Raw genomic sequence first — 22,190 nt, forward strand, 5'->3', positions numbered from 1 at the left:
CTTGTTCCTTGGCGTGTGGTATTTCTCCCTGCTGTAGGATATTTTGACGACTGGGGGAACTACTGTTCTATGAGGTTTGTTATGTATCCATGCTGGAGTATGTCTCAGTGAGTGAAGCAACTGATGTTTGATGGGGGATGGTATCCATCTATGCTAAAGAATGATTCAGTGAGTGGGGAAACCACTGTCCTATAGGGTGCGGTGTCTCTCTCTCTCTCTCTGTTGAAGGGTGTCTCAGTGAGTGGGATAATCCATGTTCTATACCTATTCATGCTGGAGGGTGTGGTGGTGAGTGGGATAATCCATGCTATATGGGATGCGATATCTATCCATGTTGGAGGATGGCCCTTTGAGTGGGGGAGTCTCTGTACAGTGGGGGGCGATATCTATCTGTGCAGGAAGACGTCTCGATGAGTAGGGGAGCCGATATTCTATGGGCTGAATTTCTGTCCATGTTAGAGTGTGTCTTAGTGAGTGGGAGACCTCTGGTCTCTGGGATGCGGTATCTATCCGTGCTGAAGATGTCTTGGTGAATAGGGAAACATCTGGAATGTGTCTCAGTGCGTGGATTCGCCGCTTTTCTACGGGGTCTGGTATCTATCCAACTGGAGGATGCTTCTGTGAGTAGAGGAATCTATGTGCTATGGGTTGTGGTATCTATCCTTGAAGGAAAATGTCTCGTTGAGTGGAGGAACAGCTGTTCAATGGGGAGTTATGTCTCGCCACGCTGGAGGGTGTCTCAGTGAGTGGAGGATGCGCTGTTCTATGGGGTGAAGTATCTACCACGCTGGAGGTTGCCTCGGTGAGGTGGTGAGCAGTGTATCTTACTCTGCCATCGATGCATGATGGATGCTGTTCATTCAGCTTGTGGTCAGATGCACTAATTTAGTCAGCAAATTGGTATCTGTGTTTCTCATGATGCCAATTTGTGAGTGGACCCCGCTTCATTCATCAGAGTTGGTTCACGTCCGGTTGTACAGTGTTAACAGGCTGTGTTTCACTTTGTTATCAAGCTATCTCTGGGTCACCTAATCCCACAATATCTCATCAGCTAAGGAAGTGCATATGGACACGTATAACCAACCCATGTTCAGCTCTCGCTTTCACATTGTAAAATTAGGAGGAATTTGCTTAGGGTGTTGAATTTATCCCCTAGTCAGCTGTTGTTAAGAAGATATGACCTGTCTGTTCAATCTAGAATAAAACTTCAGACTGTAACCCAGGATTTGAGATCTTTGAATTTATAAAATGACAACATTTACTCTATGTCAGGTCAGTGATTCCTGTGGTTATGATAATTTTGGACTCAGGCTCCAACTGTCTGAACGTAATGCAAATATAAAGGTCCCCCTCTAATCACTACAAATATCCCCCCCTCCCCACTAACTCCCCCCACAGCCACACACCCCTCACCCCCCACCCACCACACACACAAAGAAGCCTCGGCTAGGATTACCATAACCTCTTACTACATAAGCCAAGACTTGACTTGAAATACACTGCTGTTCAATAAATGATATTAGATAAGTCCAGCAACAACAGGCTAGTCATTTTAACTGTAATGGTGGGAATGCTTTTTAGAAACGCTGATCCAGGACAGAATTAACAGTCACTTGGACAAATGTGGAATATTTAAGGAAAGACAGCAAGGATTTGTTAAGGGGAAATCGTGTTTGACTAACTTGATTGAGTTTTTGATGAGGTAGCAGAGAGGGTTGATGAAGGTAATGCATCTGATGTGATGTATATAGAATTCCAAAAGGCGTTTCTTAAAATGCTACATTAGATGCTTTTCCACAAAGTTGAAACCCATGGAATAATAGGGATAGTGGTAGCATGGATACAAAGTTGGCTGAATTATAGGAATCAGAGAATAGTGGTGAATGGTTCGTTTTCAGATTGTAAGAGCATATAAAGTGAAGTTCTCCAGGGGGTCAGTACTAGGACCACTGCTTTACTTGATAGATATTAATGACCATGACTATGGTATGCCGGACACAATCTTAAAATTTGCGAATGAGACAAAACTGGGCAATATTGTGAATTGTAAGAAAGATGGTGATAGACTTCAACAGCGAATAGACAGCCTATTGTAATGGGCGGAGAAGTGGCAGATTAAACATAATTCAGAGATGTGAAGTGATAAATTTTGCTTGGAAAAACGAGGAAAGCCAATGGAAACTAAAGGGTAAAATTCTAAAGGGGATGCAGGATGAGAGAGACCTGGGGGTATACGTGCACAATTCGTTGAAGGTGGCAGAGCAGGTTGAGAAAGTGCATAAAGAAAGGCAGACGGGATCCTCGGCCTTATAAATAAAGGCACAGAGTATGAAAGAAAGGAAGTTATGGTGAACCTTTATAAAACACTGTTTCGATCTCAATTGGAGTATTGCGCCAAATTCTGGGCACCACAGTTTAGGAAGGAAGTGAAGACATTAGAAAAGATGTGGAAAACATTTATGAGAATGGTTCCAGAGAGGCAAAACCTTTTTTATGCAGCGAGTGGTTATGATCTGGTATGTATTCCCTGAGAGTGTGGTGGAAACACATTCAATCCAAAAGGATTCAAAACTGTCCTCACAATTGGATAAGCACCGGAAGAGAAAAAGGAAATGCAGTGCTATAGGAACAAGCAGGGGAGTGGGACTAGGTGAGTTGCTCTGGCAGCGATCCAGCATGGATACTGCAGTCTGAATGATCTCCTTCAGTGCTGCAAGGATTCTATGATTTGATGGTTCTATGATTGTCAGTAGTAGGGAATTGTTAACTTCAGTTTTATCGCTGAATCCAAGACAGAAAGCATAAAGTAAGCAGACATTTTGTGTTTCTGTTCCAGAATATTGGAGACATCTTATAGGAATATACGATATGATGTGCTATTGATTCCACAATACAATACCAGCCGAGTAAATAGATAATTGTAACAGTAATATATCAAATCTTGAGTATGAAACCTAAGAGTATGGCAGCACCAGCCTGGTAAATAACAACTAAATCTATTAACAGTGAGGTGGGTCTAACCTTATTGTGCAGATGGTAATGTAAAATAATGAATTGAAATCCGAAAACAGAACTTGTCTTTATCTAAAATAAAAGCATAATATTGTAGATGCTGGAAATCTGAAATAAAAACAGAAAGTGCTGGAAATACTCAACAGGTTAGACAGTATCTGTGGAGACAGAAGCAGAGTTAAAGTTTCAGGTCAGTGACCTTTCATCAAAACTGGCAAAGGTTAGAAAAGAATTATGTTTTAACTGAGTGAAGGAGGGGGTGGGGAGGGTATGGTGGTGGGGTAGTGGGGAAGAGAACAAAAGGAAAGGTCTGTGAAAGGGCAGAGGGCAGGAGAGGTTAAATAACAAAGCTGTCCTGGGATATAGGCAGAGTGTGTTAATGCTTGTAATTAAAGACGAAGCATCAGTGTGGAGAGAGTGTGAACGGCAGAAAAAATGAAGCTTGTCTGTATCTACTTTGCTGCAAAATGTTGATAGATTTCAGCTTTCGAGCATAAACTGCGCTGATCAGGCAAAGATGCATCTTAAGCCAAAATATCAGCCCGCTTCAGTTTTCCTGCTGATTTTGGAACTGAATTTCGCATGTGAACTGCAAGGGATTTAATTCTATAATCAGGACACACTTCTGTTCAAAAGTTGCCGAGTTTATTTCTTTTAAGTAGATTTTCATTAATTATTGTCATTATCAGCTGCCAAAAGACAAATTAATTTTAATCACACGCTCTTATCAGTGTCATAAAGCATTTTTTCCCTACTGGAACATGAAAAGCATGGATATATAACGTCTTTAATCAATCCTCTCTCCTGTATACTCTGCCTGACCTCTACTATCACCACACAATACATGCCTTTCTCCATTGTTCAGAAATTCACTTTAACGGGCATCGGGCTGGTTGACATTTGAGCTACTTTCTCATATACAGTCATTCAGCTTCTGATGCATTATTTACCTCGTGGTTACCGGTTTTCAGGTTAGTTCAGTTCTTTGTATGTATTCTGTTTTCACCATGAACACATTTATACCAATATCCATCTATTTATTCTAGAAACTCCTCAAATAATGGAAAATCCAGAAGACCTCGAGGTAGAGGAAGAAAGATTAGAAAATTTCGATGAGGATGCAAACTCTGCTGCAACAGTGATCGCTTTTGTCATCCTGTTTATCCTCAGTGTATTGTACAGCACATTTGCAACCGTCCTTAAGGTAATAACAAATTTCAATAGCACTGTGACATTGTGCAAATTGACTAGGAAGTTGGGTTTATACCTTGGATGTAGCTAAGGTGAAAATAATGAACTAAATATTCCAAAAGAATAATAATTCCTCCTGTCCCACAGTATAAGATTGGACTTCATCAGTCCTTTCCATGTGATTAACTGGCACATTTACTAAACTTCCTGAATAAGATGACTTGGCCGAGGAATACATGCAGACGAGAATTAATATAACATATAGGAAGCAGCAGACATCAATAATGGAAAGAATTACTTTACAAGTAGATTGTCGGTCATTAGAAGCAAAACAACAGGAAAAATATTTACTAAATGTTTATGAGTAACAAGCCAGAAATAGTTAGCGAACCATCCCGAGAATAATGAACATAATAGTTTTGAGACAGAGAGAGAGAAAGGATGACCACAAGCAAAGGTTTGCAAGTAAAGCTGGATCACCATGAAGAGAGGTGGAAAGCATTGATTTCAGAATGATGGGATGTTGATAACTGTGAAGTGATGAAGAAAGCATTGACCATGGAAGGCAGGAGAAAATTGCAGTTGTTAAATCGATGAAAAAACGGTGCAATTTATTCAAGAAGTTGATCAGCGAACACAAAATACTCAATCACAGAAAGAGAAATTCTGAATGGGGGATCACATTACCTTGAAAGACAACAATTCGTGCCAGTATCAAACCAAAATATGGAAGGTTAAGGCATAAAGATTGTCAGGTTTGACAGCCGGCAGCATTATAAAACCAGCAAAAAAAAGATATAATGAAATTATAAAATGCAATGTGTGGTAGGAAACAATTGCTGGGGATGTGAAGGATGATATCAAATGTTTTATAGTTACATAAAGAAAAATGAGTAAGTTAAAAGTGCATGTGAGGTTGTTACACAGGAACATGGGAAACATTGGCCATGGAAGGATAGGAGAAAATTGCAGCAGTTAAATCGACGAACCTGCTCCGCAACTGAGTTAGATAATGGCTGGTCCGTATCTTAACTAGATACATACAACTTCGTTGCATGTCTTTTAATAATCTTACCTAACATAAAGGTATCAACCTTGGGTTTTGAATTTTTTTAAATTGGCTCCCAACCTCAACAGCTTTTAGGGAAAATAATTCCAGATTTCCACTACCATTTGTTTGAAGAAATATTTCCTGGCATTATCCCCGAACGGTCTCACGCTAATTTTAATATTATTCCTGCCTTGTTCTGGACTCCCTCATCAGAGGATAGAATTTCTCTCTATGTAGTATGTAGCCGAATAAATTCTTCAGTCATACTCAACAGCTCAATGAGATGAAAGCAAAATACTGCAGATGCTGGAAATCTGAAATAAAAACAAGAAATGCTGGTAATACTCCGCAGGTCTGGCAGCTTCTGTGGAGAGAGCAGCAGAGAGAAGCTTCTCTCTCTACAGATGCTGCCAGACCCGCTGAGTATTTCTAGCATTCCTTGTTCTTAGCTCAAATAGATGACCACTTAATCTTTTCTATTTCAGAAAACACAATCCGAATCTATGCAACCTGTCCTCATAATTGCAATGCTTTCAGCCCCAGTACGGACAATCAATGCTGCACCCTCTTCAAAACCAATATATCTCTCCTGAGGGTCTGTGCCCATAACTGAGTGTAATAATTATAGAGTTATAGAGTCATTTACAGCAGAGAAGGAGACCATTCAGCCTATTGAGCCAATGCCGGTTCTCCATGGATCTATGTGTCCCACTTCCCAGCTCAATCCCCATAGCCCTGTAAGACTATTTCTCTCAGGTGGCCATCTAACTTCTTCTTGAAGTCATGGATCATCTCCCCTTTCACCACCCTCTGAGCAGCAAGTTCTACTTCATTACCACCCGCTGCGTTAAAAATTATATATTCCCCTGCATCGTTTGCCAAAAACTGTCTCCCCATCTGTGTCAGAGCTTTATACAAATACAGAAGAACTTCCACCCCTTTGAATTCCAGCCCCCTTGAGATAGAAGCCAACACTCTATTACCTTTTTAATCATTGTTCATACCTGTCCGCAAGTATGTCGTGATTTCTACAATTGGATGCCTACATTTCTCTGCTCCTCCACAATTCCCAGATTCTCATCATGTTTGAAAAATCTGGTCTGTCTTCCTCAACTCCAAACTAAATGCCTCACACTTCCCCACACGGAATTTCATTTACCACTGTTTTGGCTAATCATTTAATCCACTGAAGTCCCTTTGCAATGTCCTGTTCCCATCTACACTATTTACCGCTCTACTTAGTGTCGTTAGTAAACTTGGATCTCCTGCTCTCTTTTCATCTACATCGTTGATAAATATACTGAAAAACTGATCGACCCGTACAGATCCCCTAGGAACTTCACTTGTCACATTCTTCAAATGGAACATATTCCTGTTATCAACTACTCTTTGTCTCTGACATCGTCACCAATTCCCTACCTAAATCAATAGGTTACATTCAATTCTATGCGGCCTCAATTGCATTTAAAATAGAGTGTGGGTCCACATCAGTGGAGGATAAGGACAATGATAAACAACAACAAAAGTAACATTTTGCTACTGCCTTCAAAAACAAATGGACCATATGTTATCTAAACTGCTTGGAGCATTATAGTGTAGGATTTATAGCATTCTAGGAGATTGCTTTTCATGGAAAAAGAACATGATCAAAGTCAAACTATTAGAATTGGAACCAGTCAGAACCTCCTGATGAAGACAGGATTCATACTAGCTCATTGCCCAATTAATCCTGCCCTCTTAAATTGAGGCTTAACTCGTAGATTACATTTGGGTTTAACTCTGTGGAAAGCCATTGCAGTGACACTACTTTTGACAGAGAGTCAGAAAATGCACCTAAAACTAAACAAGCTGCAATTCATCAAAATGTAAACAATTAAAGTAAAATGTGAATGATAGCGTGTCTTTTCTTTCTTTTTCTGTCTCCCTCTCTCTATACATGCATCTACCTAACTCTATTTCTTACATACGCAAACGTATAGAATTCCCATGGCATTACAGAAGGAAAATCGAGAGTAAGTGTTGTCTTCATGGGTAGAGAGTTGGAGATAATTAGACAAGGGTGCGAGACTGTAATTCAGTTCCTCTTCCAATGTCAGTCATTCTGCCCTTAATTTCCTACTGTCATCATCAATTCTTCATTCCTTATTTCAAATATAGAGTGTAAATCTGCATTATCACGCTGTCTTTACACATATCAGCCATTAATAATACTACAATGCCTTTGAGCATCTCTCCAGTCCTTTGATCGCACTACAGGGAACGTTCTTTACTTCAACCAACTGCACTTTTCTACTCCCGCAATTCCGGCATGTTTTACAATTTAGCTGTCATATCGCTCATTTTAATTCAAAGTATTATCTAAAACATAGGACATGGTACATAACATTAAGTCGGAAATGCATACACTTACTCACCACGTGAGAACAATACCTCTAAACACTTCACCGGAAGGCTTGGAAACTTAGAGACGATACTAGATTCGTTCTGAGTTCCGCAACAATTCACATGAACAGCTGTATTTTACTGGAAGTTGTATCTATGTATGACAGGTAACAAATGATTCCCTTGTAATTTAAACACTCACGGAGATACACGACTAGTGAGGTTTTCAGGACTCAGGGCTTGTGGTCAATCATTTTTAGAGGGTAGCTGTGAAAGTTCAGAAATATCCTCCCATTTCACAACAGTAGCCAATCATTTTGCTTTCGGTTGCATGCTTTTGACTATTCAGTGTAATTACACCTTAGCTGTCTCACTCTGGTACTCACTGGTTTAACATTCTGTTTTTTTTTTCACTGCAGGTGCACTAGCGGCTGCTTTGCCAGAAGGCACTTCCGGTTTGTATTCAAGGCTTGTGTGGGAACTTTCATCAGATGCTGAGGACAGACAGGACTGAATTGCTTCACTTTCTCACTGTTATTGTCTGCTCCACTGCACCACTTCATCTTATATTGTCTCAGCCAAACCATGAAAACTGTTTGCTTCATTTTCTACCAATACCTCATGCCTTAACTCTTGCTTCATTATGCAGTAGTGTTAAATAGAATTCCTCATAACTGCAACAAACCAGTGAACTGGGAAAATCCCGCAGATTCAATTAAACTAAACTGAGGAGAAATTATTATTATGTGTTAGCAGCATCTTGAAATAGTGGGAGTGTTTCCTCTGTCTGTTATTAGCTAAATATGTGATCACGATGTCACTGGGAATAGTAAACAGATAAACGTTCCTACCACGTTTGTGAGCTTGTAGACACACTGCCATGGGTGCAGATCTTCCCCGTTAATCTTGGATTGCACTGTACAGAGGGTCCAGGGATTCCCTATGGGCAAGAACAAAAAACGCATTGAAATAATCCGAAAATCACGTGGTTGTACAGATTGCAAACAAAATCTGTAGAAAGAGTAAGAATTGCTCTGGTCGCTGTTTGCATTGATAACCCAGCTGTATTTGTGAAAATTTCCTCTGCTCAGCATTTCTTGCGGAATCAGGAAGCGATCGTAGCTGAATGTGGTAATGATTTTGTTACTGATCCATAACAGAGGAAATCTCCAAGAGTATCTTTACGTTCTCTCTACATATGGCGCACAGAGGAGCACAGTGGTACATCGTCCTTTACCAATGTAAAACAAGGAAGATCTGCATTGATTTCTGACATAGTCTCAGAGCCTTATATCCATGTAGAACCCCAATGGAAACTAAAGAACACCGTGACTGCCCTTTAACACATGTCAGGAAAAGTGTTGTAAATCTGATGCCTTTTTTCAACCCATGGTTAAGAATTCCTCAGGAGGTTTGTTCCCGCGAGATCATATCTGCCTGCAAATCAATGTCTCTGAGGCCCTATTTCTGACATTTTAAGAAATGGTCCATTCACGATCTGCCAAGACATACTAAGCAGGGACAACCAACATCAGAGCCTGTACAACGTCACTACCCAGAGCTAAAAGATGGAGTCTCCCTTCTATAATAATTCAGATAAAAATCCTGGATTACCTTGATTATCTCCAGAATTGCTACATAAATTGAATGAAAATGCGATTTTAGAATCCATTTTGTTTTTAATGTAATATAGGGACATAAGGAACAGGAATAGGCCATTCAGTAACTTGCGCCTGCTCAGCCATCCAATTAGATCATGGCTGATCTGTCCCCGAACTCCATTGCCTTGCCTTGGTTTAAGATCCTTTGGTACCTTTCCTGACAGTATTTGCACCGGTTTGCTGAATTGAATTTTAAGAAATAATGGGGACTTGTGTCTAATTCCTAATTTTTTGGAAATTGAATGGTCTTATGCTAATTTTATGCTCATATTTGAATGTTACTACTGTGTTATCGTTCATTCATTACTTTTCGACTCTGTAAATGCAAAGCTTTAGAATATAATAAAATACATTGCTGCATTCTGTTATTCAATTTTTTTAAATAAATGCCCTCAGTTTAAAACTAGCACTTTTTATACCCTTTATTCACCTTTTAGTTTGATGATTAAGTTAGTGAAACTCATCTATAAGTATCATAAACGCTACACCTGAAAATAGAGCCACCTGGGTATTAAAATTAATCGAATAGCCAGCTTACCGAATCCCAGTTATTTACTGCTGATATTATGACCAGACAATCCGGAGGATTGAGTGTGTTACTGGAGCGTGAGAAATAATCAGGACAATTAACCCAATCTCACTATTAACGGAATAAGAATTAATACAACAAGATCCATGTATCTAAGACATTGAGTATTCAGTCTTAGCATCAGTTTCTGGTGATTATTATGATGAATTGATTCATTCATTAACAACACAGAAATCTAATTAACAATTCACCGAAATGACTCTTTCAATACAACACAGCTGCTGAACTAACAACTGGAAATTGCTGCTTGTGATGTTCCCCTACACGGATTAGTGCCTCTCTGTGGCTCTCCCTTATTACATTATTTGAAATTTGAAGCCATTTAATGAAAAACTGTCGTGTCTCCATTGATACAATATTCAAAGGCTATTGCACCAAGGTATTGCTGCACTAATATCACAATCAGCAACTTCCAGTGGCACAGCATTAAAATGATCAGAAAGATTAAGCACGTAAACTTTTCTTGGTATTATTTCATTGTTTCATACCTTCTCATGGTGCCCCATTATCCCTGTTTTATGGCAAGAGTTGACATGTTTATTTGAAATGTTTTCCCTAATTTACAACAGCACCTTTCATTTATATAGCCCTGCTACGTTGTAAAATGTCCCAAGTCGCTTCATAGGAGCGTGATGAAACAGATATTGACACCAAGCCACATAAGGGGATTTTAAGGTATAAAATAAAGTAAATACTCGCTAATAGTTCATTAAACAGCTGATCAAAGTTGCACCCTGCTTGGACCTTCTACAACTTTGCAGGGGAATCTTTGATGGAACCTCCAAAGTTATGGCGACGGAGCCAGGCGATCCTGTAATGAAATTCCCTGCAGACAGAGTCTTCACCATTTTGCAGGAATTTTATTTGAGTGTTACACGGGCGGAAGCACAGTCCTGCTGAAAATAAATAGGTTCACATGCGTTCTAAAACTGGAATTTTCCACACGCTGAGAAATCACCGGGAAGTTACTATCCCTCAGTGCATCAAAAAGCAGAGGAAAGCAAGCAAAAGCGTGACATTAAGTCCGATAGCCTGAAGGCATGTAAGTGAAGTCTAGGAGCAGGGGGATGGGATCCAATAAAAATTGTTGCCAATTGCTGTTATTGTCAGAACACATTAACCTGCAGCAGGCTTCACCAACCTGCTTCTTCCCATTCATATAATCTGAAACAACGCCAGCGAATTCACCCTGAGTAATATCTGCGCTAGTTTGGGCAGGTGTCAAGTATCTGTTTCAAATGGAAGGGTTAACAGAACAACAACATACTACTGAAAAGGAACTCATGAGAACTTCCTGAACAATTCCGTAACACAATTTTAACCCTTGACCTTTAAAAAAACCAGAAACTAAAGCCAATTTACCAGCTGACAGAATGATTTGTCACAATGTCACCAGAGCTCAGTTTGTGATCTCCCTTAATGGTGTATTTGTGCCAAGAACCTTCATTTTCTCTGACTGTATAAAGCTCCATCTAGTGACCAATTGCTGCTATTGGAGTAAGATCAGAGCAGAGGAACATCCAGGTCCAATGCAGGCAGTTCCTCCATTCAATTAGATCATGACTAATCTCTGTCCCGCCTGCATTTATCCACCTTAGATCTATATCTCTTGATACCCTCACCTGCCAAATACCTATCGAACTCAGTCTTGAAAATTTTAATTTTCAGGATCCATTAACTTTTGATGGTGGGCTCCAGATTTCCAGGACCTTATGCAGAAGAAACCACTTCCTAATTTCACTCCTGAATGATCTACTCTCGACATGGGCGAGAGTAACAGGGTAGTTGTTACGGGGGACTTTAACTTCCCAAATATTGACTGGAAATACAATAGTTCGAGTACTTCAGATGGGACAGTTTTTGTCCAGTGTGTGCAGGAGGGTTTTCTGACACAGTATGTAGACAGGTCAATCAGAGGCGATGCCACATTGGATTTGGTACTGGGTAATGAACCCGGCCAGGTGTTAGATTTAAATGTAGGTGAGCACTTTGGTGATAGTGATCACAATTCGGTTAGGTTTACCTTAGCGATGGGCAGGGACAGGTATATACCGCAGGGCAAGAATTATAGCTGGGGGAAAGGAAATTATGATGCGATTAGGCAAGATTTAGGATGCGTAGGATGGGGAAGGAAACTGCAGGGGATGGGAACAATCGAAATGTGGAGCTTATTCAAGGAGCAGCTACTGCGTGTCCTTGATAAGTATATACCTGTGAGGCAGGGAGGAAGTTGTTGAGCGAGGGAGCCGTGGTTTACTAAAGAAGTTGAAGCGCTTGTCAAGAGGAAGAAGGCTGCTTATGTTAGGATGAGACGTGAAGGCTCAGTTAGGGCGCTTGAGAGTTACAAGCTAGCCAGGAAGGATCTAAAGGGAGAGCTAAGAAGAGCAAGGAGAGGACACGAGAAGTCATTGGCGGATAGGATCAGGGAAAACCCTAAGGCTTTCTATAGGTATATCAGGAATAAAAGAATGACTAGAGTTAGATTAGGGCCAATCAAGGATAGTAGTGGGAAGTTGTGTGTGGAATCAGAGGAGATAAGGGAAGCGTTAAATGAATATTTTGCGTCAGTATTTACAGTAGAGAAAGAAAATGTCGAGGAGAATACTGAGATTCAGACTACTAGGCTAGATGGGATTGAGGTTCACAAGGAGGAGGTGTTATCAATTTTGGAAAGTGTGAAAATATATAAGTCCCCTGGGCCAGATGGGATTTATCCTAGGATTCTCTGGGAAGCTAGGGAGGAGATTGCAGAGCCTTTGTCCTTGATCTTTATGTCGTCATTGTCGACAGGAATAGTGCCAGAAGACTGGAGGATAGCAAATGTTGTCCTCTTGTTCAAGAAGGGGAGTAGAGACAGCCCTGGTAATTATAGACCTGTGGGTAAAATGTTGGAAAAGGTTATAAGAGACAGGATTTATAATCATCTTGAAAAGAATAAGTTCATTAGCGATAGTCAGCACGGTTTTGTGACGGGTAGGTCGTGCCTCATAAACCTTATTGAGTTTATCGAGAAGGTGACCAAACAGGTGGATGAGGGTAAAGCAGTGGATGTGGTGTATATGGATTTCAGTAAGGCGTTTGATAAGGTTCCCCACGGTAGGCTATTGCAGAAAATACGGAAGTATGGGGTTGAAGGTGATTTAGAGCTTTGGATCAGAAATTGTCTAGCTGAAAGAAGACAGAGGGTGGTGGTTGATGGCAAATGTTCATCTTGGAGTTTAGTTACTCGTGGTGTACCGCAAGGCTCTGTTTTGGGGCCACTGCTGTTTGTCATTTGTATAAATGACCTGGAAGAGGGTGTAGAAGGGTGGGTTAGTAAATTTGCGGATGACACTAAGGTCGGTGGAGTTGTGGATAGTGCCGAAGGATGTTGTAGGGTACAGAGGGACATAGATAGGCTGCAGAGCTGGGCTGAGAGATGGCAAATGGAGTTTAATGCGGAAAAGTGTGAGGTGATTCACTTTGGCAGGATTAACAGGAATGCAGAGTACTGGGCTAATGGGAAGATTCTTGGTAGTGTAGATGAACAGAGAGATCTTGGTGTCCAGGTGCATAAATCCCTGAAGGTTGCTACCCAGGTTAATAGGGCTGTTAAGAAGGCATATGGTGTGTTAGCTTTTATTAGTAGGGGGATCGTGTTTCGGAGCCACGAGGTCATGCTGCAGCTGTACTAAACTCTGGTGAGACCGCACCTGGAGTATTGCGTGCAGTTCTGGTCATCACATTATAGGAAGGATGTGGAAGCTATGGAAAAGGTGCAGAGGAGATTTACTAGGATGTTGCCTGGTATGGAGGGAAGTTCTTACGAGAAAGGCTGAGGGACTTGAGGTTGCTTTCGTTGGAGAGAAGGAGGAGGAGAGGTGACTTAATAGAGACATATAAGATAATCAGAGGGTTAGATAGGGTGGATAGTGAGAGTCTTTTTCCTCGGATGGTGATGGCAAACACGAGGGGACATAGCTTTAAGTTGAGGGGTGATAGATATAGGACAGATGTCAGAGGTAGTTTCTTTACTCAGAGAGCAGTAGGGGCGTGGAACGCCCAGCATGCAGCAGTATTAGACTCGCCAACTTTAAGGGCATTTAACTGGTCATTGGAGATACATATGAATGAAAATGGAATAGTGTAGGTCAGATGGTTTCACAGGTCGGCGCAACATCGAGGGCCGAAAGGCCTGTACTGCACTGTAATGTTCTAATTCTAATTCTAATTCTAATTGTATGTTTGTGTCTCTTTGTTCGAGAATATTCCAAGCAAACTAAATAGTTTCTCCATCTCTAGCCTGTTTTATCATTTTAATCACTTCCATTAGATCACTGCTCTTCCTTCTAAACTTAAAGGAATACAACCGAAGCTTGAGCAATCTGCTCTTGCAACTTAATTCTTTAAACATTTTGTTAAATCTTCACAATACACACCCAAGGTCAATGGAGGTATGGTGCTCAGAAATGAACACAGTATTTCACATGGGGTCTGAGCAAGACCCGATACAACTGAAACAGAACTTCCTCTCCTTTTTATTTCAGCTTCATTCATCTAAAGGCCAACAATCATTTTAGTTTATTGTATACTTATTGTGTTTGCCCACTAATCTTTATAGAGTTGTGCACATGGTCACCTCAAATTCTTTGCTCAGGTTCAGTTCCTCACCTGTCACTTTTGGCTTTCTCAAAGAACAAAGAACAAAGAACAGTACAGCACAGGAACAGGCCATTCGGCCCTCCAAGCCTGCGCCGATCTTGATGCCTGCAGAAACTAAAACCTTCTGCACTTCCGGGGTACGTATCCCGCTATTCCTATCCTATTCATCTATTTGACAAGGTGCCTCTTAAACGTCTCTATGGTACCTACTTCCACCACCTCCCCTGGCAACAAGTTCCAGGCACTCACCACCCTCTGTGTAAAGAACTTGCCTCGCACATCCGCTCTAAACTTTGCCCCTCTCACCTTAAATCAATGTCCCCTAGTAACTGACTCTTCCACTAAGGGAAAAATCTTCTGACTATCCACTCTGTCCATGCCGCTTATAACTTTGTAAACCTCTATCATGTCGCCCCTCCACCTCCGTCGTTCCAGTGAAAACAATCCGAGTTTATCCAACCTCTCCTCATAGCTAATGCCCTCCAGACCAGGCAACATCCTGGCAAACCTCTTCTGTACCCTCTCCAAAGCCTCCACGTCCTTCTGGTAGTGTGGCGACCAGAATTGCACGCAATATTCTAAGTGTGGCCAAACTAAAGTTCTGTACAGCTGCAGCATGACTTGCCTATTTTTATACTCTATGCCCCTACCGATGAAGGCAAGCATGCCATATGCCTTCTTGACTACCTTATCCACCTGCGTTGCCACTTTCAGTGACCTGTGGACCTATATGCCCAGATCTCTCTGCCTGTCAATACTCCTCAGGGTTCTGCCATTTACTGTATACTTCCCACCTGCATTAGACCTTCCAAAATGCATTACCTCCCATTCTCAAATCTGTTTTTATTCAGCAAGGAAATTATATTAGGTGTGACAGTTCTCACAGCAGCAAGAAGGTTTCATTTCTTGACTGGGATCCAAACCTGGACCACAGCACTGAGAGAGCTGAGTCCTAATCACTAGACCGCCGGGGAATCTCGCTTCCTCACAACACTGTGGGTGTACAGACACTAGATGGTCCACAGTGGTTCAAGCAGGTGGCTCACCACTACTTTGTAACGGGCAATTATGGATGGTCAATAAATAGTGGCCTTACCAGTGACACCCACATCCCATCAAAGAATTAAAAAATTCCACCGTGGACGCTTCCTCATATTGAGTTTCATTTGCCACAGTTTTGTCCACTGTCTCGGACTGTCTCTGCCCCTTTATAGCCTCCTGCTTCCATCTGTCAAACATACTGAGCCTTCTAACTCACGCATGAATTAGTAAACAAAATAATGATGTTAAAACATATTTTATTTCACACGGGTCTGACAATGTAATGGCGCGCCAGAGCTTTGCAGCAACCACACGGTGGCACTTAATCCCCGCATGTGCATCTCCCTCTTTCAATAATAATAATAATAATAGAAAAATCTTACCTTGAACTTTCCACGATATTCTATATTTTGGTGATTTCGGGTCTTCTCACAAGTCCTGTCTCTGTGTTTCTCTTGCAGTCTATTATTCCTGCTCTCACTTTGATTGCACCTTTACTTCTTCGTTCTTCAGTTCATGGGGATCATGAAAATGATTGATCAGTATGTTTAATTAGTACCTATAAAATGGAACCGAATATCACAGTTACTTCTGGCTCCCTGAATATGGTCCCACTTGCCGTGAATGTAACTGCTTCAATCTGCTGACAACACAAGGCACTGAATTCTTTATATACTCCCAGGAAAGACCCAAGAATTATTCTGTGAAGTCAACTTCAAGAAATGGCATAACCACAGAATCACAGAATAGTTACAGCTCAGAGGGAGGCCATTCAGCCCATTGTGTCTGCACCAGCTCTCCGTAAGAACAATTCAGTTAGTGCCATTCCCCCACCGTCTCCCTGTAATCCTTTACATTCTTCCTTTTCATATAACAGTCTAATTCCCCTTTAAATGCTTCAATTAAACCTGCCTCCACCACACTGTCAACCGGCACTTGCCAGAACTTAACCACTCGCTGCTTGACAAAGTTTTTCCTCATGTCACTTTCGTTTCTCTTACCAAATACTTGAACTCTGTGCCCTTTCGTTCTCGATCTTTTAACGAGTGGGAACAGTTTCTCTCCATCTAAAATGTCCAAATCCTTCATAATTTTGAATACCTCTATCAAATCACCTCTCAACCTTCTCTCCTCAAAGGAAAACAGTCCTAATCTCTCTGATCTATCTTCATAACTGAACTTCTTCATCCCTGGAACCATTCTCGTGAATCTTTTCTCTACTCTCTTCAATGCCCTCACGTCTCTTTTAAAGTAAGACTCCCAGAATTGGACACAATCCAGCAGAGGCCGAACTAGTGTCTTTTATAAGTTCAACATAATTTCCTTGCTCTGGTACTCTATGTCCCTATAAATAAAGCCCAGGATACGGAATCATCTATCAACCGCTCTCTCAACCTGTACTGCCACCTTCAATGACTTTTGCACATTGCAAGTAACATTGATAAACTGCCAAGCAACACCCGCTCGATCCAAGTAAAATGCAACAACAAAATAAATTACATAATATTCCAGCTTCGAGCTCCCCACCTGAACTTTTCATCGAAGGATTTTCCTCACCAGACCACAGAGCAAGCTACAGTCAGTTCAATAAGGGAACGGATGTCGTGTGTGCAAGTTAATGTTGCTTATGCTTGTATCCGTTTCCTGATTGGTTCTCTTGGCTAAACAAACAGATCACCATGGAGATATTTCTCCAGCTGTGGCTCTTTCCTGCCCTGTTCCTGTGGATTTACATAAGAAATCAGGGGCAATTAAAGGCCACGTGGTCCTTTGCAGATCATCACTTCTGTGCTCAAGTCATCCAGTCCTGGCTACATTTTAAATGCTTTCAGTTTCTTTCACTCCACTGTCTTGCGGACAGAATGTTATACATTAAATCAAATGAGGTTGATTTTTTTTCTGTACCTCGTGAGTGTAAAGCATCCCCTGGCCTTCCATTACTGTTTTCACCCAATTTTGAAATCATTTGAATTAATGGACCAAAAATCAGGCCAGCCTTGCTTTTTAACCTCCTTGCCTGACTTTCCTTCATACCGACGTTAGACAGACGAAAAACTCTCCAAGCTACTTCCATTGGCCTCGCAATTGCACAGTGGAATAATTGCAGTCAAGGTCTAAAATGCCCGTGTGAAATTCCTTCAGACACTAACACAGAGGAGACAATCCTCATTTACTCAAATAACTGAAATGATTGTATGTGATACCGGCAGAGGAATTATAATTGCATTCCCATGCGTTGCTGTTGCTCCCACCTTCAACTGAAACTATAAACCATTTCCTTTAATTATGCAATGTCTCCTTCAACATATTGGAGAGAGGAACATCTTTCATCCACCATCACTATGATCTGTAATCAATTAATTGTTTTTAAATTATATTAGAGGCAGCGATTTTGTATGAATTTTGTTCCACATCGAAATGCAATTGTTTCACAAGGTAATTGCAAAACCCCACTGCATGTCTTAGATTTAATTAGCCAGAAATTACATTCATCATCTTCAACGTGGGTCTGTACTTACCTTGGAGTCATTTGCTGAGCTCAGCTTGTTCTGTAATATTTAATATTACACATGATTGAATAAGATGCTTGTTAACATTTTCCCCCTGGACATGTAAGCCTGAACGTTTAACTATCTCAACTCCTTTAAATTTCTCATCATGCAGATCCTTCCTTAAGCTCAGTGATCAAAACTGCATCCAAAACTTCCTGGATCTGAGGAATTCATTCAACAATCTCAGCAGACCCTTATTTACATCCACTGCTCTTGCGATGTGTCCTAACATTTTATTTGCCTTTATTAATTCATCACATAACAATCTCAAAATTAGCAGTGATGCTTCTATCCTTATTCCGAGTTCTCATTCCAAGGGGCAATTTTCAAGCCTCTTCATTGTGCTTTGGTGTCCTTCACTTTCGAACATAGAACATAGAACAGTACAGCACAGAACAGGCCCTTCGGCCCACGATGTTGTGCCGACCCTTTAACCTACTCTAAGATCAAACAACTTACATACCTTTCATTCTACTATCATCCATGTACCTATCCAAGAGTCGCTTAATTGTCCCTAATGTATCTGCTTCTACTACAACCGCTGGCAGTGCATTCCACACACTCACCACTTTCTGTATAAAGAACCTACCTCTGACATCTCCCCTAAACCTTCCTCCAATCACCTTAAAATTATGGCCCCTGGTGATAGCCCTTTCCGCCCTGGGAAAAAGTCTCTGGCTATCCACTCTATCTATGCCTCTCATCGTCTTATACACCTCTATCAAGTCACCTCTCATCCTTCTTCGCTCCAATGAGAAAAGCCCTAGATCCCTCAACCTTTCTTCATAAGACATGCCCTCCAGTCCAGGCAGCATCCTGGTAAATCTCCTCTGCACCCTCTCTAAAGCTTCCACATCCTTCCTATAATGAGGCGACCAGAACTGAACACAATATTCCAAGTGTGGTCTAACCAGGGCTTTATAGAGCTGAATCATAACCTCATGGCTCTTAAACTCAATCCCCCTGTTAATGAAAGCCAACACACCATACGCCTTCTTAACAACCCTATCAACCTGGGTGGCAACTTTGAGTGATCTATGGACGTGGACTCCAAGATCCCTCTGTTCCTCCACACTGCCAAGAATCCTGTCTTTAAGCCTGTATTCTGCATTTAAATTCGACATTCCAAAATGAATCACTTCACATTTTTACAGGTTGAACTGCATCTGCCACATCTCAGCCCAGCTCTGCATCCTGTCAATGTCCCGTTGCAACCTACAACAGCCCTCCACACTATCCACAACTCCAGCAACCTTTGTGTCATCGGCAAACTTACGAACCCAGCCTTCCACTTCCTCATCCAAGTCATTTATAAAAATCACAAAGAGCAGAGGTCCTAGAGAAGATCCCTGTGGAGCACTACTTGTCACCGAGCTCCAGGTTGAATACTTTCCATCTACTACCACCCTCCGTCTTCTATGGGCCAGCCAATTCTGTATCCAGACAGCCAAATTTCCCTGTATCCCATGCCTCCTTACTTTCTGAATAAGCCTACCATGGGGAACCTTATCAAACGCCGTGCTAAAATCCATATACACCACATCCACTGCTCTTCCTTCATCAATGTGTTTTGTCACATCCTCAATGAATTCAATAAGGCTTTTGAGACATGACCTGCCCCTCACAAAGCCATGCTGAATGTCTCTAATCAAACTATGCTTTTCCAAATAATCATAAATCCTGTCTCTCAAAATCCTCTCCAATAACTTGCCCACCACCGACGTAAGACTACTGGTCTGTAATTCCCAGGGTTATCCCTATTCCTTTCTTGAACAAGGGAATAACATTTGCCTCCCTCCAATCACCTGGTACCACTCCAGTGGACAGTGAGGACGCAAAGATCATCGCCAAACGCGCGGCAATCTCTTCCCTCACTTCCCGTTATAACCTAGGGTATATCCCATCTGGTCCCAGGGACTTATCTATCCTCATGTCTTTCAAAATTTCTAGCACACCCTCCTTCTTAACATCAACCTGTTCGAACATATCAGCCTGTTTCACGCTGTCCTCACAAACGACCAGGTCCCTCTCACTAGTGAATACTGAAGCAAAGTATTCATTAAGTACTTCCCCTCCCTCCTCCGACTCCAGGCACAAGTTCCCTCCACTATCCCTGATCGGCCCTACCCTCACACTGGCCATCCTCTTGTTCCTCACATAAATGCAGAACGCCTTGGGATTTTCCTTAATCCTACCCGCCAAGACTTTTTCATGTCCCCTTCTAGATCTCCTAAGTCCATTCTTCAGTTCCTTCCTGGTTACCTTGTAACCCTCTGGAGCCCTGTCTGATCCTTGCTTCCTCAACCTTAAGTAAGCTTCCTTCTTCCTCTTGACTAGCTGTTCCACATCTCTTGTCATCCAAGGTTCCTTCATCCTAACATCCCTTCATTGCCTCATCAGGACAAACCTATCCATCAGTCGCAGCAAGTGCTCCCTAAAAAACCTCCACATTTCTGTCGTGCATTTCCCTGAGAACATCTGTTCCCAATTTAAGCTCCCCAGTTCCTGCCTAATAGCATTGTAATTCCCCCTCTCTCAATTAAATATTTTCCCATCCCGTCTGCTCCTCTCCCTCTCCATGACTATAGTAAAGGTCAGGGAGTTGTGATCACTATCACTGAAATGCTCTCCCACTGAGAGATCTGCCACCTGGCCTGGTTTGTTGCTGAGCACCAAGTCCAACATAGCCTCCCCTCTAGTCGGCCTATCTACATATTGATTCAGGAAACCTTCCTGGACACACCTGACAATATCTGCTCCATCCAAACTATTTTCACTAAGGAGGTTCCAAGCAATATTAGGGAAGTTGAAGTCACCCATGACAACAATCCTGTTACTTCTGCACCTTTCCAAAATCTGCCTCCAAATCTGTTCCTCCGTGTCTCTGTTGCTATTGGGGGGTCTAAAGAAAATTCCCAATAAAGCGACTGCTCCTTTCCTTTTCTGACTTCCACCCATACTGACTCAGTAGATAAACCCTCCTCGACGACCTCCCTTTCTGCAGCTGTGATACTATCCCTGATTAGCAATGCCACTCCCCCACCTCTTTTGCCTCCCTCCCTATTCCCTTTGAAACATCTAAACCCCGGAACATCCAACATCCATACCTGCCCCTGTGATATCCAAGTCTCCATAATGGCCGCATCATCGTAGTTCCAAGTACTGATCCATGCTCTAAGTTCATCACCCTTATTCCTGACACTTCTTGCGTTAAAATAGACACACTTCAACCCATCATACTGGCTGCAACTTTGCCCTGTCAACTGTCAAATCTTCCTCACAGACTCTCTGCACTCTGTATCTGTCAGTTCAACAGCTACCCCATCCACTGTTCCGTCGCTCCATGTCCCATCCCCCTGCCAAAATAGTTTAAACCCTCCCCAAGAGCTCCAGCAAACCTCCCACCCAGGATATTGGTGCCCCTCCAGTTCAGATGCAACCCGTCCTTCTTGTACAGGTCCCACCTTCCCCAGAAGGTATCCCAATGATCCACATAGCTGAATCCCTCCCTCCTACACCAGCTCTGTAGCCAAGTGTTCAGCTGCACTCGCTCTCTTTTTCTAGCCTCACTAGCTCGTGGCACCGGTATCAATCCTGAGAATACTACTCTGCCCGTCCTGCTTTATAGCTTCCAACTTAACTCCCTATATTCGCTTTTCAGGTCCTCATCCCTTTTCCTAGCTATGCCATTGGTACCGATGTGTACCATGACTTCTGGCTGCTCGCCCTTCCCCTTAAGAATCCTGTAGACTCGATCCGAGACATCCCTGGCCCTGGCACCCGGGAGGCAACATACCATCCGGGAGTCTCATTCGTGACCACAGAATCTCCTGTCTGTTCTTCTAACCATTGAATCTCCTATCACTATCGCTCCCCTATTCTCCCCCCTTCCCTTCTGAGCCACAGAGCCAGGTTCAGTGCCAGAGACCTGACCGCTGTGGCTTTCCCCTGGTTGGTCCCGCCCCCAACAGTATCCAAAATGGTATACTTATTATTGAGTGGAATGGCCACAGGGGCTCCCTGCACTGTGCGCCTATTCCCTTTCCCTCCCCTGACGGTCACCCAGCTAC

At 42.1% G+C, this 22,190-nt stretch overlaps 1 long non-coding RNA gene across 1 annotated transcript in view; it reads right to left on the minus strand.

The window, feature by feature from the left end:
• The window catches only part of LOC137349423 (uncharacterized), a 29,453-nt gene extending 13,333 nt beyond the window's left edge, over nt 1–16,120 (minus strand). Inside the window, exons 1-2 of the long non-coding RNA XR_010969396.1 lie at nt 15,952–16,120; nt 8,488–8,576 (exon numbers count right to left, since the gene is read on the minus strand). This is a non-coding gene — a long non-coding RNA (uncharacterized lncRNA). The remainder of the gene's footprint in view (nt 1–8,487; nt 8,577–15,951) is intronic.
• Between the last annotated feature and the right edge of the window lie 6,070 nt (nt 16,121–22,190).

This window comes from Heterodontus francisci, chromosome 34 (assembly GCF_036365525.1).
Source record: "Heterodontus francisci isolate sHetFra1 chromosome 34, sHetFra1.hap1, whole genome shotgun sequence".
Lineage (NCBI taxonomy): Eukaryota > Metazoa > Chordata > Chondrichthyes > Heterodontiformes > Heterodontidae > Heterodontus > Heterodontus francisci.